This window comes from Pseudonaja textilis, chromosome 1 (genome assembly GCF_049901715.1).
Source record: "Pseudonaja textilis isolate UNSWEBS1 chromosome 1, rPseTex1.2, whole genome shotgun sequence".
In the NCBI taxonomy this organism is placed as follows: domain Eukaryota; kingdom Metazoa; phylum Chordata; class Lepidosauria; order Squamata; family Elapidae; genus Pseudonaja; species Pseudonaja textilis.
In genome coordinates this window covers 291,270,982-291,285,715 of record NC_141990.1, presented here as the reverse complement: position 1 = coordinate 291,285,715, position 14,734 = coordinate 291,270,982, and the positions used below count along the sequence as shown (strand labels likewise).

At 42.4% G+C, this 14,734-nt stretch overlaps 1 protein-coding gene and 1 long non-coding RNA gene across 4 annotated transcripts in view; one reads left to right on the top strand and one right to left on the bottom strand.

Annotated features, from left to right (window-relative positions):
• The window catches only part of FOXN3 (forkhead box N3), a 107,409-nt gene that overhangs the window by 18,298 nt on the left and 74,377 nt on the right, over positions 1-14,734 (top strand). The gene's annotated exons all lie outside the window — the stretch shown is intronic.
• LOC148128251 (uncharacterized) overlaps positions 12,486-14,734 on the bottom strand; it is a 44,317-nt gene continuing 42,068 nt past the window's right edge. For all 3 annotated transcript variants that reach the window (XR_015741119.1, XR_015741121.1, XR_015741120.1), the window contains one exon: positions 12,486-14,361. This is a non-coding gene — a long non-coding RNA (uncharacterized LOC148128251). The remainder of the gene's footprint in view (positions 14,362-14,734) is intronic.

Here is a 14,734-nt window from a genome sequence, read left to right as displayed (position 1 = left end):
ATTGGTTAGAGGTATACACTGTATTAAACCATAAATCATAGGGTTATACAACATGCTAGGTGAAAACTTAAATTGTATCATGACTTGGGCTATTATTATACGAATCTAACAAATCTCATGCAAAATGTTTCCCTCAGTTTAAAACCTACATTCACTTTTTGGAAGACTTCTTTTTCTGAGCTGCAACTTCCTCTAACTTAATACCTGTATTTTGAGGATGAATGTTTCCACTGTAATGAGAGTCTCAGAATTATTTATTTGGACGACATAGTTTGGAAAAGTTTAAGTGATAAGATTTTAAAGGATCCCCTGTATTTAAACGTTTTTGAGATGTGTTGTATTTATTTAAAGCCTTTTTACTTTTCAGTTAAAAAGTACATGAATTACAAAAAGCAGTTAACATAATAGCCTAGTGCTCAAAAATAAACTTAAAAACACACTGTTTGAGAGCAAGATTGGAAAGGAATGATAAAATGAAGAAAACTGAAGCTCAAGCGGTAATTCCTAATATTAAAGCATAAGTAGAGCCCATCCAGATCAGATCAAAGGCTTATCCATTCCAGCATTCTCTTCCCACGAGATATAAATATGTGAGCTGGAAGAGAGACAATTCAGGTAGCATTATGAAAGGAAGCCACTAGGTAACAGTTCTTGAATGGCCAAGCTGTCTTTAATTACCAGTGGAATCGCTCAGCCTCTCCTATTTAACTACTTTATGCTGTCTGGTGGAATCACTTTGCTTAAAATAGTGCAGGGAATAACTGTGTTTTTCAAGCTATGAAAACTCTATTATGGCATTGCATATATTAGGAGCTTGCAAAAATTGACCAGTCTCCTAGGCTTAACAAAGAAAAACAAAATCAAATTCATTTTTGTGCTAAAATGAAAAAGTGACCATCCAATCTGGTATCTATGTGGAAAAGGGATATTGTGTTCCTCTCTGCCTGGCTAGCCTGCTTTATGCTTAGATGCAATTTCTGGTTGCCTGTGGCTACCAGTTTAGTACTTAAATATTAGGCTATGGGGAATTATCACTCTCTTATAAACTGCAGCATAGGTATAGAGATGTGACATTGTTTTTAACAACATCTCTGAGATCAGAGATCTGAATTCCAAAAGTTGCTTAAGCATCTAATGTGTTGGGGGCTGTGTTCTTATGAAGGATAACAAACATGCAAAGATACAAGTAATAGAATAAATAGGTGCTGAAATACAACTTTCAGGAGTATTGTATAAACCAGTGGTCCCCAACCTTTTTTGTACCAGGGACCAGTTTCACGCAGAAACACTTTTTCAAGGACCCGGGGGGGAAGACACTTTTTCAAGGAGGGGGGGAGGGGGAGGAGTCCGAGTTTGGTGGTTTGCTTGCAGACATTTCATTACCTGACTAGATAACATCTGATGTTGTTACCTAATTGGGTAATAAAACGTCTGCGAGCAAACCACCAAGTTCAGGGAGGCTCAGGACAAGTCCCTGCAGGATGGCTGAGAAGCCACGCCTCTCAGCCCTGCCTCCCTCAGCCTCATCCCTCAGGTGTCTCCCTCCCTCCCTCAGCCTTATCCCTCAGGTGTCTGCCTCGTTCCTCTCTCAGTCGCTCTCTCGCTCCTCCACCAGCCCAGGAAGAAACTGCTTCAAAGAAGCCAGCAGGGTGGCTTTTCCTGTCGGCGCAGCTCCTCCAAAGTGCCCGTTCACCCCCACCCCGCCGTCCGTGGTTCAATCCAGTGCTCCGTTCTGCCTGCCTGCCTGCCTGTCTTCGTTTCTGGTAGTTTTGGAGCAGCTTCGGCTGAGTAAAAGAGGCGAATAGTTATTATTCTCAGCCAAAGCTACTCCGAAACAACCAGAAACGAAGGCAAGCAGGCAGGCAGGCAGAACGGAGCACTGGATTGAACCGCGGGTGGCGGGGTGGGGGTGAACGGGCGCTTCGGAGGAGCTGCGCCGACAGGAAAAGCCACCCTGCCGGCTTCTTTGAAGCAGTTTCTTCCTGGGCTGGTGGAGGAGTGAGAGAGCGACTGAGAGAGGAACGAGGCGGGAGGAAACCGAAGCTGCTGAGCCGGAGAGCAGGACGGGCTTTGGTTGCTTCCTCCCTCCCCTTCTTTCATTTGTGTCCTTGATCCCTGATCCCAGCAGCATTCACCGAAGGCGAAGAAAGCCGCCATTTTTATTTTATTTTTATTTTCTTTGCGGCCCGGTACCAAATGATCCACGGACCGGTCCGCGGCCCAGTGGTTGGGGACCCCTGGTATAAACCACACTAAGAGGCAATTGAGCATTTTCTTGAAAAATTCTAGCTCAGGGCTGTCAAACTCAAGGCCTGCAGGCCTGATTCAGCCCACAAGGTGCTTAAATCTGGCCCACGGGGCCAGCCTAGAAATAGCAAAGACTGGCCCGCAGTGCCTCCGGCAGCCAAAAGGGGTATGAGGCCCCTGTGCCCCCCAGTGCCCTTCTTTCAGCCTGGATAGTCTCCTGCAGCACTCTGCTGGCCAAAAAAGGGCATGGAGGGTGCGCACAGAGTGCTACAGGAGGCGCCTGTCCTGTCTCCCCATCTCCCCCGGTCTGGCCTGAGAAGAAGTATAATGCTGATCCGGCCCTACCCTCGAAGAAATCCAGTTTGACACCCCTGTTCTAGCCTAAAACTGCCAAGGTGTGGTGCTATCATTCATATAATAATTTGAAAAAAAATGTGTTTGGCCCTATTGCTATTAATCTCAAGAATAGAAGCTTGGTATACTGGATAGGAGGAACTGATTTTACAGTATCAGTTGGCCAAAAGATATTGTGTCTCCTTTTCTTCAGTATTCAGTATTTAGCACAGGGTTTAAGTTGTTTTGTGCTATCACTGTAAGTTCAAAATTATGCTGTTTCTGTTTCATTTCTGTATTAGAGCTACAGCTCACAGAATTGCAGGCAGCAAAGTTCATACTGGTTGAGAATTACTGGAGTTGAAATGTGCAATATCTTAAGATGGCATCAACTTGGGAAAGGGGGGGCATATTTCCATGTAGAGTATTTCTATTTCATTGTACAATCTAATGTCTAAGACTTATAGCTAAATATTCCATTTTAAAATATCCATACCCTCTGTTACCAACTGTAATTTAACCAGGAATACTTTTGGTAAGTGATGCAGTTATTAGGCACATAATATGAATGCACTGACTTTGGATAACAGTTCCGACAGTTCTAGCTCACATTGGTAGGTAAATCTTGTGCATTTGCATAATCCGCAGTGATGTGATCTCCAGTCTGCTACTCGATTGACTTTTGCTTGTTGGAAACTGATGGTGAAATTTGCAAATGGCAGTAATGTGATTGTAGGATGTCTCAACCTAATTGCAAGCTGGTTACTATGTGTCCAAATCATGATTACCTGACTGTGAATACACTGTGATGGCCAGAACCAGCGGTGGGATTATACCAGTTCAGACCTGTTCGGTAGAACCGGTTGTTACAATTCTGTGCAGTTCAGAGAACCAGCAAATCGTGCCCCTGACATCACGCACATGAATAACATCGCTGACTGCATTCTCCCCCTCCAGCACCGCCCCACCCAGTCACTATTTCTTTTTTCTTTTTTTCCTCCCGATGATCAGCTGTTCCGACATCCCCCTCGCTGTCTTTTTGCTGCTCCCAGGAGGCTTCCCTGAGACCCAGGAAGCAAAAAACAGAGGGGGGGGGGGTGCTGCAAAAAAAGCTATGTCCACCTAGTCGCATGGCCATGCCCACCTAGCCACTCTCACAGAACCAGTAATAAAAACATTTTCATCCCACCCCTGGCCAGAACTATGAGGATCCATCCTAAGTAACCTTGTTAAGCACTATCATAATGTTAGATAGTTGCTGAACACAAGTGGATATTAAATTAAGACTAACTATATATATGCTTTTAGATGTTAACAATTTATTGTTCTCATATTGAAAACTCTTAAAACACATGATATACACCATGAAAAAGAAAAACAAAATCAAGGAAGTGAAATTGAGAATTGAAATTGAGAAGGAACATGTTTGATTGGAACAATGTATAAAAGGACTACATAAACATTTGGTGTCAGTTCTTTTTTTCCCTATAAATTAATTATGTCAGCTTTTTTTCCCTCCTACTTTCTCAAAATGTAAAGATAATGTAATTGTAATTGATAATGTACTTGAAACATTGATGTTTCCTTATGTGTGTAATTTTTGCAGCCTCAGGTCTGTAGCTTTGATGGTGGTGAGAGAAGAATGCTTGATATGTTAACAAATACAGGATGGCAACATTTTATAATAGGAAGCCACAATATTTGCTCAAGAATGTTTAGGTTGGTCATTGAATCCCCAAATCTTGCTGGTAGAATGTAAGTTCCAAAATTAAACTTCTTACTCAAAGTGGTCTATTTAGCCGCCTCTGCTTTGATTAAAGAAAAGAACACAATTAATTTTGTTTCTACTTGGAAACCGCTTCTGCACTTTGTGCTTGGGGTGAAAAGAATGAAATTTTGATTTGGCTTTTGCTGATTATTAGATAGATTTGTTGTTATAGAGATGGCAACCATATATTATCATATAAAAGTAAAAAATTGGGGTTTTATGTTGGTACTTTATTCTACAGCACCAAAAGGATCAGAAGTCAATTGTTTTCTTTTTCTTTTCCCTTTTCCCCTACACTTCTCCCTTCTTTTTCTCCCTTATTTTAACATTATTTTCATTTTTCTTTGTACTTCTCTATTTTACATTTTGATAAACTAATAAAATACTAAAAAACAAAGCAAAATTAAACTTCTTGCAAAGCTATGTCAAGTAACAGGAAGGACATTTGTGTGCCTAAAATCTGAATGGATGATTTAGTTCTGTAACTTGGGTCTTGCAGGCATGTATTTTTCCTGTGAGTGAATCCATCACAATGTGAGGTCATATTCCAATCATAGGATATGTTATATTGAGCAGGGTTTTTTTTGGCTAACAGAACAGTCCTGCCATGCTTGTGGAGCGAAATATGTATTTCTTAATTTCTAAGCCTTATTGGCTTTTTGAGTTGGTCTGTACTCTTTTCCTTATCTCCAATGGAAGGGAATTAAGTATTCTAGCTCTTGAACTGGCATACATTTTCTTTACGCTTTGGGGATGATTGGAATAACACAATAAGATTGCTAGAATGCTAGCAATCTTCCACTGCATAAAATACACTTTTGATTGTACTCAAAGTATTCTCTTTTCAGTCAGCATACCAGCATCTGCCAGGTTTTGATAGTGCATAGGACTGCTCCTTTAAGTCATTGCCTGTTTTTGTTGCTAGACTGGTATTCTCTTTATAGGTAAATTTTGTTACTTTTTAAAATATATATATTTTATTTTTTATGAAGCTGCCCCCAGAACATGTTGTTGGGTGACCTGGGTAAGTAAGTACATTTATACTTACTTTTTATTTACAGATTTTAGAGTGATCTGTTTTAAATGTGTGCATATTATAGTCTAGGTCTGAATCCAATAGTTAAGTGCCACTTAAAATAAACAGTAACTATTTCTATTCGATAAGGATTTAAATGTCTCATTAATTTTTATAAGGATTTCTATCTTGCCTTTGTTTTTTTGTTTTCCCCATAAAGTAAATATGAAAGAATTCACAGTCATATATTAGATAAAAACTCATCCTGAACAAGTTTCTAATCATATAATATCCTCAAATAATGATAGAGATAGCTATTGTTATAAATGTAACAGAAAATAAACAAGGAAACAAATGAATGTTTTGACCGATAAGTGAAAGAATCAAGACATGTGATATAGTTTGTCCTTTAGTTTCCTAAATCCCACTGTTTACAAAGCAGATTTTAGGAAAACCAGGTGTTCCTAAGAACGATGTTGCCTACTGACGTTTTCTTCTGTTTTATGGAATAGGCTAGGAACCAGCAAACATGTACTCACTATAAAAAAGGTTTGTTAAATACTGGGATTTCTCTGGGTGGCTGATTAATTTTCCCACATGTTGTTAAATAATGTTAGATTTATGCTACGTGCACTGGGTTTTTATTGTCAAATGTCTTCAAAAATCACCTTTGAGTTTTCTTGGTAAAGTGTGCTATCGACAGTTGTATACTAACAAAACCGACTTTAAAGTTGTTTTAGATAGAAATGGGGCATGGATGGGATGGCTGCTGAAAAACATTAGTGTCATTACAAAGGTCTTTGTCAGTAAAATCAGCTTGTATGTACAAGCCTGAAGTCTAAATGATGGCATTGTAACTATGACATGGGAGGTTTCTCCCCTTTTCTTTCTCTTACTAGTCGAATTCTGTATCCATTTGCTTTTGTTTCCATCAATTGAATGCACTAGTATGTCATCCGTTTAGTACGATCCCTTTAGTCTGTGCCTTTCCTAGCTTTACTGCCATCTGGTCCTTGGCTATAGAGAGGAATTGTTCTTGTATATGTGACTCTGTAACAATGAGCATGCGGTTGATATGGAAAATAAGCAGTTGCCTTAGCAACAGAGTTACTGATGTGGCAGTTCCTCTGCTTGCAGGCAAAGGATCGTGTTTAGTTCAAATGCATTATGCGGTTCTGCTATAATATGGTTGTGACTAGTGCTGTTGCAGGTAAGACGTCTGCAAGCATCTTGGTTGCAGTAGCTGAAATGGTTTTCTCTCTCTCTCTCCCTATCTAGCCTTTAGATAGGAAGGATTTATCTGCCAGCCTTATGCCATGGTGAATTTTATAAAATTCAAACCAAGTTCATACCAATAATTTTTCTTCTCAGCCCATGGCTTTAGAGATGGGAGCCCTCTTGAGTCTGTTAATGCAGATGCCACCAATTATATATTACAGTGCTATTTCTAGTTGTGTCCATCTTCCTCCCAACAATTCTTCCTATATCTTCTCTGAGCTTTGAAGAGTCACCTTTCAAATGGCATTCTATTCTGCTTTTCTATGGTATCATGGAGTGTATATAGACTACTGAGACGTGGAGGAATTCCCTGCTAAATATTACACAATTCTAGATCAAGAGGACATTAAAGTCCATAGCTAAAACTAGTACATTTTTAAAACAGAAGCATAGTGTTGGGATTTCTTTTTTTCCAGATAGGTTTTGACAAAAGCACCTTTTAGCAAAATCTGACAGACTGGGCGTTGGTAAATTTACCTGAGATACCCTTTCTATACACACTGCGAGACAGTCCAGGATAGGGAAAGACTCCTCCTCCCACATCATTGAACTGAGTCTGCCAAAGCTAAAAAAGCCAGCCCCTGCTACTGGCTCCCAGCTTTCGACGAAGAAACTTGACATACGTGACGTGTCTCTGAAAAACAAAACAGTGAGAAGATCCCTCCCCAACAATGACCAGACGAACACAGGGTGGGGCTGGACTCTCTCTCAGCATGTATAGAAAGGGAGTCTCAGATAAATTTACCAATGCCCATTCTCCTCCACGCTGCTACGAAAGTCCAGGATACCAAAGCCTGTATGTCCAGAGGAAGGTCTACATCTGGTCCGCCCAGTCCAACACTGGAAGAACCTTCTGAAGCACTTTCCTACCAAATTCTGCAGAGGTGAAGGAGTCCAGTGGATAGTGCCAGATAAATGGAGAGGGAGATGCCCAGGTAGCCGCCCTGCAGATCTTCTCAATGGACACCTGAGTAGCCCAGGCTGCCGAGAAGGCTGCACTCCTAGTAGAGTGGGCAGTAAGCTTCTTGGGAACCATATGCTGTGGAAATACAAGCCCTGATCCATCTGCCCATTGTGGATGGGGAAGCCTTCCCCCTAAGGAAGCTGGTTGGAAGGACACAAACATCGTTTCTGTCTTGCAAAAGGTTGCAGTTTTACATAGATATGGAGAGCTCTCTGCACATCCAGTGTATGCCATTTGTGTTCCAACTCAACTCAACTCATGTTGAAGCTTAGGGCAGAAATCCGGTAGGACTAGTTCTTGTGCCCTGTAGAACCAAGAACTGATCTTTGGAATAAAAGTGGGGTCTAATCATAGCACTACTCTGTTCTTGTGAAAAATGTACAAGTCTTGTCTCACCGAGAGAGCTACCAATTCCGACACCCTTCTGGCTGACGTGATAGCCACCAGGAAGGACACTTTGAGGATCAAGAAGCAGAGATCCACCAACCTTAACGGTTCGAATGGGGGTCCCGTCAGGACCTGGAGTACTTTTGGGAGATCCCAAGTGGAATATCTATGAACTACCAGGGGATGTAGGTTTGAGGCTTCCCTCAAAAACCTACGTATTGATGAGTTGTGGGACAGAGAGTTATAATTATCTTATGAGGACAAGTCTTCAAGCTATCTGCAGAGTGTATTTGATGAGAGCCCTTTATCTAGACCTTCCTGTAGGAACACCAGCACTTCTGAGATGGGTCCCAGGTGGCTGTAATGATAGGAAGAGGGGGAAAGGTGTAGAGGAGACTTGGAGGTCATCTGCTCCAAAGTGCATTGGTCCACTTCGCTCCCTGGGTAGGAAATCTGGTAAATAATCTGTCTAGCTGCGCATTCTGGGGAGTGATGAATAGGTCTACTACTGGGGGACTGAACCTGTTGGACAGTTCTTGGAACAGGAATGGATGAAGGCACCACTCCAAGTGGTTAACCTCAGTACAACTCAGCCAGTCGGCCTGGATGTTGTCGACCCCCGAGATGTGGTCTGCTCTGAGGGACAGAAGGTGCCTCTCCGTCCTCTGCCCTAGACGTTTGGCCTCCTGCATCAAGGATTTGGACTGGGTCCCCCCATCTGTTGACATGGAGGCCACGTCCGTCATAATCAACACGTGAGACCCTGTCACCTTGTTCTCAAATGTCTCAAAGCCAGGAAGATGGCCCTGAGTTCGAGCCAATTGATGGGGTAAGACCTGTCTGTCTGGGACCAATGACCCTGAGCTATCTCGCTTTATAGATGCACCCCCATAGCCATAAAGACTGGCATCTGTCATGATAATGAGTTTATCTGGCTCCTTGAAAAATTGGCCTTTCCTGATGGTCTGGGACTGCCACCACTGGAAGGAATGTAAGACCAGTGTAGGAATTCGGACTCTGATGGATGAGTGGCTGGTTCCCGCCCATTGAAATGGCAGCAAGAACCATTGCAGATTCCGGGCATGGAGGCTGGCCCACAGCACAATGCCTATACAGGAAATCATCTTTCCTAGGAGTTGGGATAGTAGAGACAGAATAACTGTGTGCTGCTGTCGAATCCAGTTTATCAAATCGTTCAGACTCTCTTGACGATCTGGGGAAAGGAAGACCTCGCAGAAGGTTGTGTCGATGATTGCCTCTAGGTATAGGAGACAGGTGGTTGGTAGAAGATGACTTGCTGAAGTTTATGGAAAAACTGTGTTCCTGCAGGATCTGCATCGTGGTCTGAAGGTCGCTGTGGGCAGAGTGGGTTGAAGATGACTGAATCAGGATATTGTCCAAATAGCATTGGATCTTCACTGGGAGGCGCGTAGGGATACTGCCCATGCCACAAGAACTTTGGTAAATACCTTGGGGGCTGATGAGAGGCCAAACGGAAGGGCCCGGTATTGGTAGTGCTTGTTGTAGCAAAACTGAAGGAACTGGTGATGAAGGGGCCAGATCGGGATAGGGAGGTATGCCTCCATGAGGTCTATGGATGAGAGGAGGCCGCCCTCCCGAATGCTCTCCGAATTGTCTGGAGAAGTGCCTGTAGGGAATCAACTTGTTCAAGGACTTGAGGTCGAGGATCGCCCCCGGAGGCCTGGGATTACAAAGAGCCGGGAGTAGAACCCCAGCCCCTGTTGATTCACTGGAACCGCCTGAATGGCTCTTATGTCTACCAGATATTGAATGGCTGATTCCATGAAGGCCCATCTGGAACTGTCTCGAGATAGCAAACAAAAAACCGTGGAGGAGGGAGAGAAACTCAAGTTAAAGATCTGACCTCACAGTCCTGAGAACCCAGGTGTCTGAAGTTGTTTCCTCCCACCATGAAGCCAAGAAGGCCAAATGACCTCCGATGGGAGGGGAAGTAGGGCAGTCATTTAGAGCATCGGAATGAATGGCCTCCTCCACCTTCAAAGGGCCATTTGCTGGAAAACTGCTGTTGTCTGCCTGATCGTTCAGGTTGTTGCTCCTGATGAGGAGGGAACCCTCTCTGACCCTGAGGAAAATGGGTGTTGGACTCAGGCTGAAAGAAACATTGTCGGAAGTATGGAGCTTGACGAAAACCCAACCTCTCTACAGAGGATGAAAGAATCTTTCTTTTGTCCCTGGTTTCCACCAGGTATGGTTCCAGGGTGTGCCCAAACAGACTCTCACCCAAGCAAGGGGCAGAAGCAAGCTTCCATTTTTGATGTGAGTCTGTCTGCCAATTGCGCAGCCACAGAAGGTATCTCACTGCCACCGAGGATGCCATTGCTTTTGATGCAAATTTTGCAGAGTTTAAAGTGGTGTCATTGGTAAACTGTGCTGCAGCTATGATCTTATTTATGTCCTGGTGGGACCTGGTATCATTGGGAGGCAAGTGTTCCTATAGTTGGCACAGCGAACTCAGAAAAGACTTCATAAAAAAGGATGCGGTGGAGGCTTGGACAGCCCATGCTGCTGTTTGGTGAGTACATTTAAGAGTCAGTTCTGACCTCTTATCATCAGTCTTAAGGACATCTTCCAGTTCTGTTGGAGTTCCAGATGTGGAGATAGAGGCAACCACAGAAGAATCAACTGGCAGTGCTAGAAAGGCTTTGGTCAGGGAAGGGCCTATGTTATAAAACACCTGTCATGAGATGAAGGGCATGGCCCCAATCCTGAAGATGTGTTCACGCACCAGATCTAAAAATAACTTGGGTGATGAAAGCCCCTTAGCTTGAACAATTGGTTTTGAAAATAAAGAATTGCCCTGGGCTGAAGCTTCCCCTGAGGGTTCTGATGCCACCTCATCAGGTCCCAGCTGGGCAGTAACTAGGGCTTTGTACAATAGAGGTTTGAACAAGGGCGGCTTAAAAAGACCTGAAAAAAATGGGTTGCTCAAGCTTTAATCCCTCATCTTCTGATAGATTGGAATCTCTAACCTCCCCTTTTTCCTCCTCAGATATGGAGGAGTTACTTTGGTCTGAAGGATCCATAGAGCCCCTTTCCTCATATACCCCCAATCAGGAAACCTTTGCTCAGGAGGCCTGGAAAACCCCCTCTGTTCAGGAGTGACTACCTGAGGGAAGGTAGGGGAAAATCCTACCCGCCCCCCAGTCAGGTGAAGAAATCCTTCAGCAATCCCCTGTCTGATGGCTACAGAAACTATATCCTTAAGATCCTCAAGCCTATTGCTTATAGGTGGATCCACTGGGCAAAGGCCAGCAGCTATAGGTGTAAAGGTGGCCTCTGCCTGTGCCCACCCTGGGGTAAATTACTCTGAGGATTGGATGCTTCTGGATAGCTTGCCTAAAACTAGGCCCAGATCTATTGAAAACCTGAGGGAAAATCCCCTCAGTTGCTCTCTCTAAGGACCATGCCTGAGGAAGACTGGTGGAGCCTAGTTCTGCCTCTTCAGCCCTGGATACAGCTGGAGGGTTGGCCTGCAGATCCCCAGACTGAGGAGACTGGTGGCTTTGCTCACTTCTCTGTTCCAGGCTCTTTGCAAATTGTTTCTCTGAGGCCACATGCCTTCTCTTCTTGGCCCTGACTTTGGATTTTAATGCCTTTTTAGTTGCAAAGGCCTCGGCCTTAATTTTTGCCGCTGCCTCCCTGACTGCATAGTCTCGTTGCTTCCTTCTCTTTGCTGGCCTTCAGAACAATGGGCCTCTTCTAGGCCCAGTTGGTCAGATTGGGCCTGTATGCTCTCCATTTGTTCATGGGCTAAACACTGGGGGCACTGAGAGCTGCCTCACTAATGTGCCACCCTCCCTAGAGGCCAGGTGAACGAGGTCCCTCTGTGAGGCCTGAGCAAGCCTCAATCTTCATTAGAGGCTAATTAACGCCCAACATGCTTCTGTAAGGCCGCTGGCTGAGAGGTGCTCCAAAACGGCGCAAAAGGCTTCCCCGGACTGCATGCTATAAATTGTGGTGTTGGGAGACCTGAATAAGCAATCCCAGGCCCAAATTCACTTTTGGCTGTTCCAAAGCCCCAGCACTGAAGCCTCGTTGTTAAAAGAGAGCGGCTCCCCACCCTCTGCGACAACTAAGCTTCACCAGATCCCCGGGAGTTGCTAGTTTCGTTTTCGCTGTTTTCATGCTGCTGCTGCTGTTGCTCCTATCTCCAAGACACGCTGCTCACGACAAGGAGCTGAGTCAAAGCTGGGGGCCAGTCGCAGGCGCTGGCTTTTATAGCCTTGGCAGACTCAGCTTGATGATGTGGGAGGAGTAGTCTTTCCCTATCGTAGACTCTCATAGCATTGTTTGCTTTCAGAGTAATCTCTGAGTTCTTTTTCCTTAATTGTTTTTTGGTTTTTTTGCTTTAGCAGAGACAATTGCTTATAATTGGGTATGTTGGGGAATTTGCATATTTTATTCTGGATTTGAAAAAAAAAGACATACGTTAGAAAGACAAGTCCATGAGCTTGTTTTGAGAACTAAGTTTGTCCTTATTTTGTTCATAGGGACAAAGTACAGTGATGCAGTTTTAATACATATATTTTTAAAAAATAAGCACGTCCATTGCCCCAATATCAAATTCTAAATGTTCTAAAAAGCGATGCTTATTATTATACTACATAGATAATATTTATAGCTATTGCAGTGTTAGTTTTAACATGTGGAGTTCCAGGGTTCCAAATGGCCCCAAATGGTATTTTAGTGGACTCTATAGCCCCATCTGATTATAGTTGTCTTGAAAATCAGTGGCATTGCAAAAGAGAAAATCTATTAAAATTGTAATATAAATTGAATAAAATAGGTTTTTAAAAGCAACCATTAATTTCCTCTAAAATCTAATAAAAACCTGTCCACCAAATTTTTTGCGTCCTTTTTAATATTGATTGCAATCTCTGGCCATCAAATAGTTGTGCTTCTATGCATCCATCTTTCAACTGAATGACTCTTAAGGTAGATCATGAGAAATTATTATTATTCAGGTTTCTTAAATTGATGTACATAGACATGCTGCACAGTCAGTTCTGTAACTTGTATATGACTTTCTCCCTTTTCTCCAGTCTCAGAACAATGGCAATTAGAGGCAAGATGAAGGAAAGCAAACGCCAGCATTTTGAAGAAACTTTTTTCTTGCTGAACTCCCCCTTGCTATGATGCTCTTATTAATGGGAAACAATTGCAAATGGAGAGGCTTCATTTTGTGTGGTGGCTGATGGATTAAGACTAGATCCCATCCTCTACCCCCTCATTATATTCCCTCTCTCCCATCTTTTTAGCTAAGTTTAATTTATAGTATTGTATCTATGTTATTATAATTTATACAGTTTTATCTTTTCATATTGCAATCTGCTCAGTTACCAAATAGCAAGATGGGCAGCTAATAAATATTACAAGTAAATTAATATTTCCAAATTTGCTGCAACATGATTTTTAAGATTGGTAAGATTACAGGTAGACTTCGACTTACGAGCACAAATATCCATTGCTAAGCCAGGTACTTGTTAAGTGAATTTTGCCCCATTTTATGACCTTTTTTGCCACAGTTGTTAAGCAAATCATTGCAGTTGTTAAATGAACCATCTCCCCCGATTGATTTTGCTTGTCAGAAACCGGTTGGGAAGGTTACACGTGAGCCCGGGAAAGTGGAACTGTCATAAATACATGTCAGTTGCCAAATGCCCGAATTTTGATCATTTGACCATGGGAATGCTGCATTGTTGATAAGTGGGGGAAATGGTCATAAGTCACTTTTTTTCACTACCTTTCTAACTTTGAACGGTCACTAAAGGAATGGTTGTAAGTCAAGGAATACTTATACTTTGTACAGCAGATACGTCCCAAAGCTAACAAGAAGAGTTGACTATTAATGTAATATTTGAAAACCTGTACTTGTCACTCTATATTGCTATAATTTTTCTTTATAATTCAGGTTCATCATGCTGATCTGCGTTTTCCTTGGTAGTGATACAAAGATAAAATCACAGGTAATAGTAATGTAGTTAGGGGCTGTCTATGCACTGAATAAGCTGGTTTATGCAAAATGACTACTGTGTTCAACAGCAACAGAAAGAATTTTCTTAGAAAAGTTGCCAAGGACTGTGTATGACCTGATGCAGCTCTAGCAGGTTGCTTCCATGATTGTTAGTTAGAAGAGGATAGATTTCTCCACTTTGATGTTCTCCAATTTATGGGAATTACAACTCCAACAAGGTTGAAGAGCATCAGCTCAGGGTAGGCTTATGTATACTGTGGTAGGTCTTAGTCTTAATTATGTAGGAACCCATAGCTTGTTTAGCTCAAATTCCAATAATTTTTCTCTTCCTTTTCCCAGTTCTAGGTCCAAGTCTGATGGAAAGCATAGCAGAAAGGATTGTTACTGGGTAATGGAAACTGTATAATCAATGAAAAAAAAACTTTAAATAGAAATAACATATTTTGAATTTCACAGAAACAAAGCAGGAAAGGATGTCATTTATTCATTTTGGACAGGTAGCTAAAAAAATCGAAGAATAGTACTAAACACTGCTAAAAACATTACTAAAAACAGTAGTCATTATTTTGTGACTATTTTCAAGTACCTAGAACATGTATAGCTTTCTAAAATCTTCTAAGCAGTAAATATTACATAAGATTATACAATTTAAATTAATTAGATTTTCTTTCCCGGGGCATAGAATATAATGTATGATCTCAGTGATGACTGTACTTTACAGCTAAG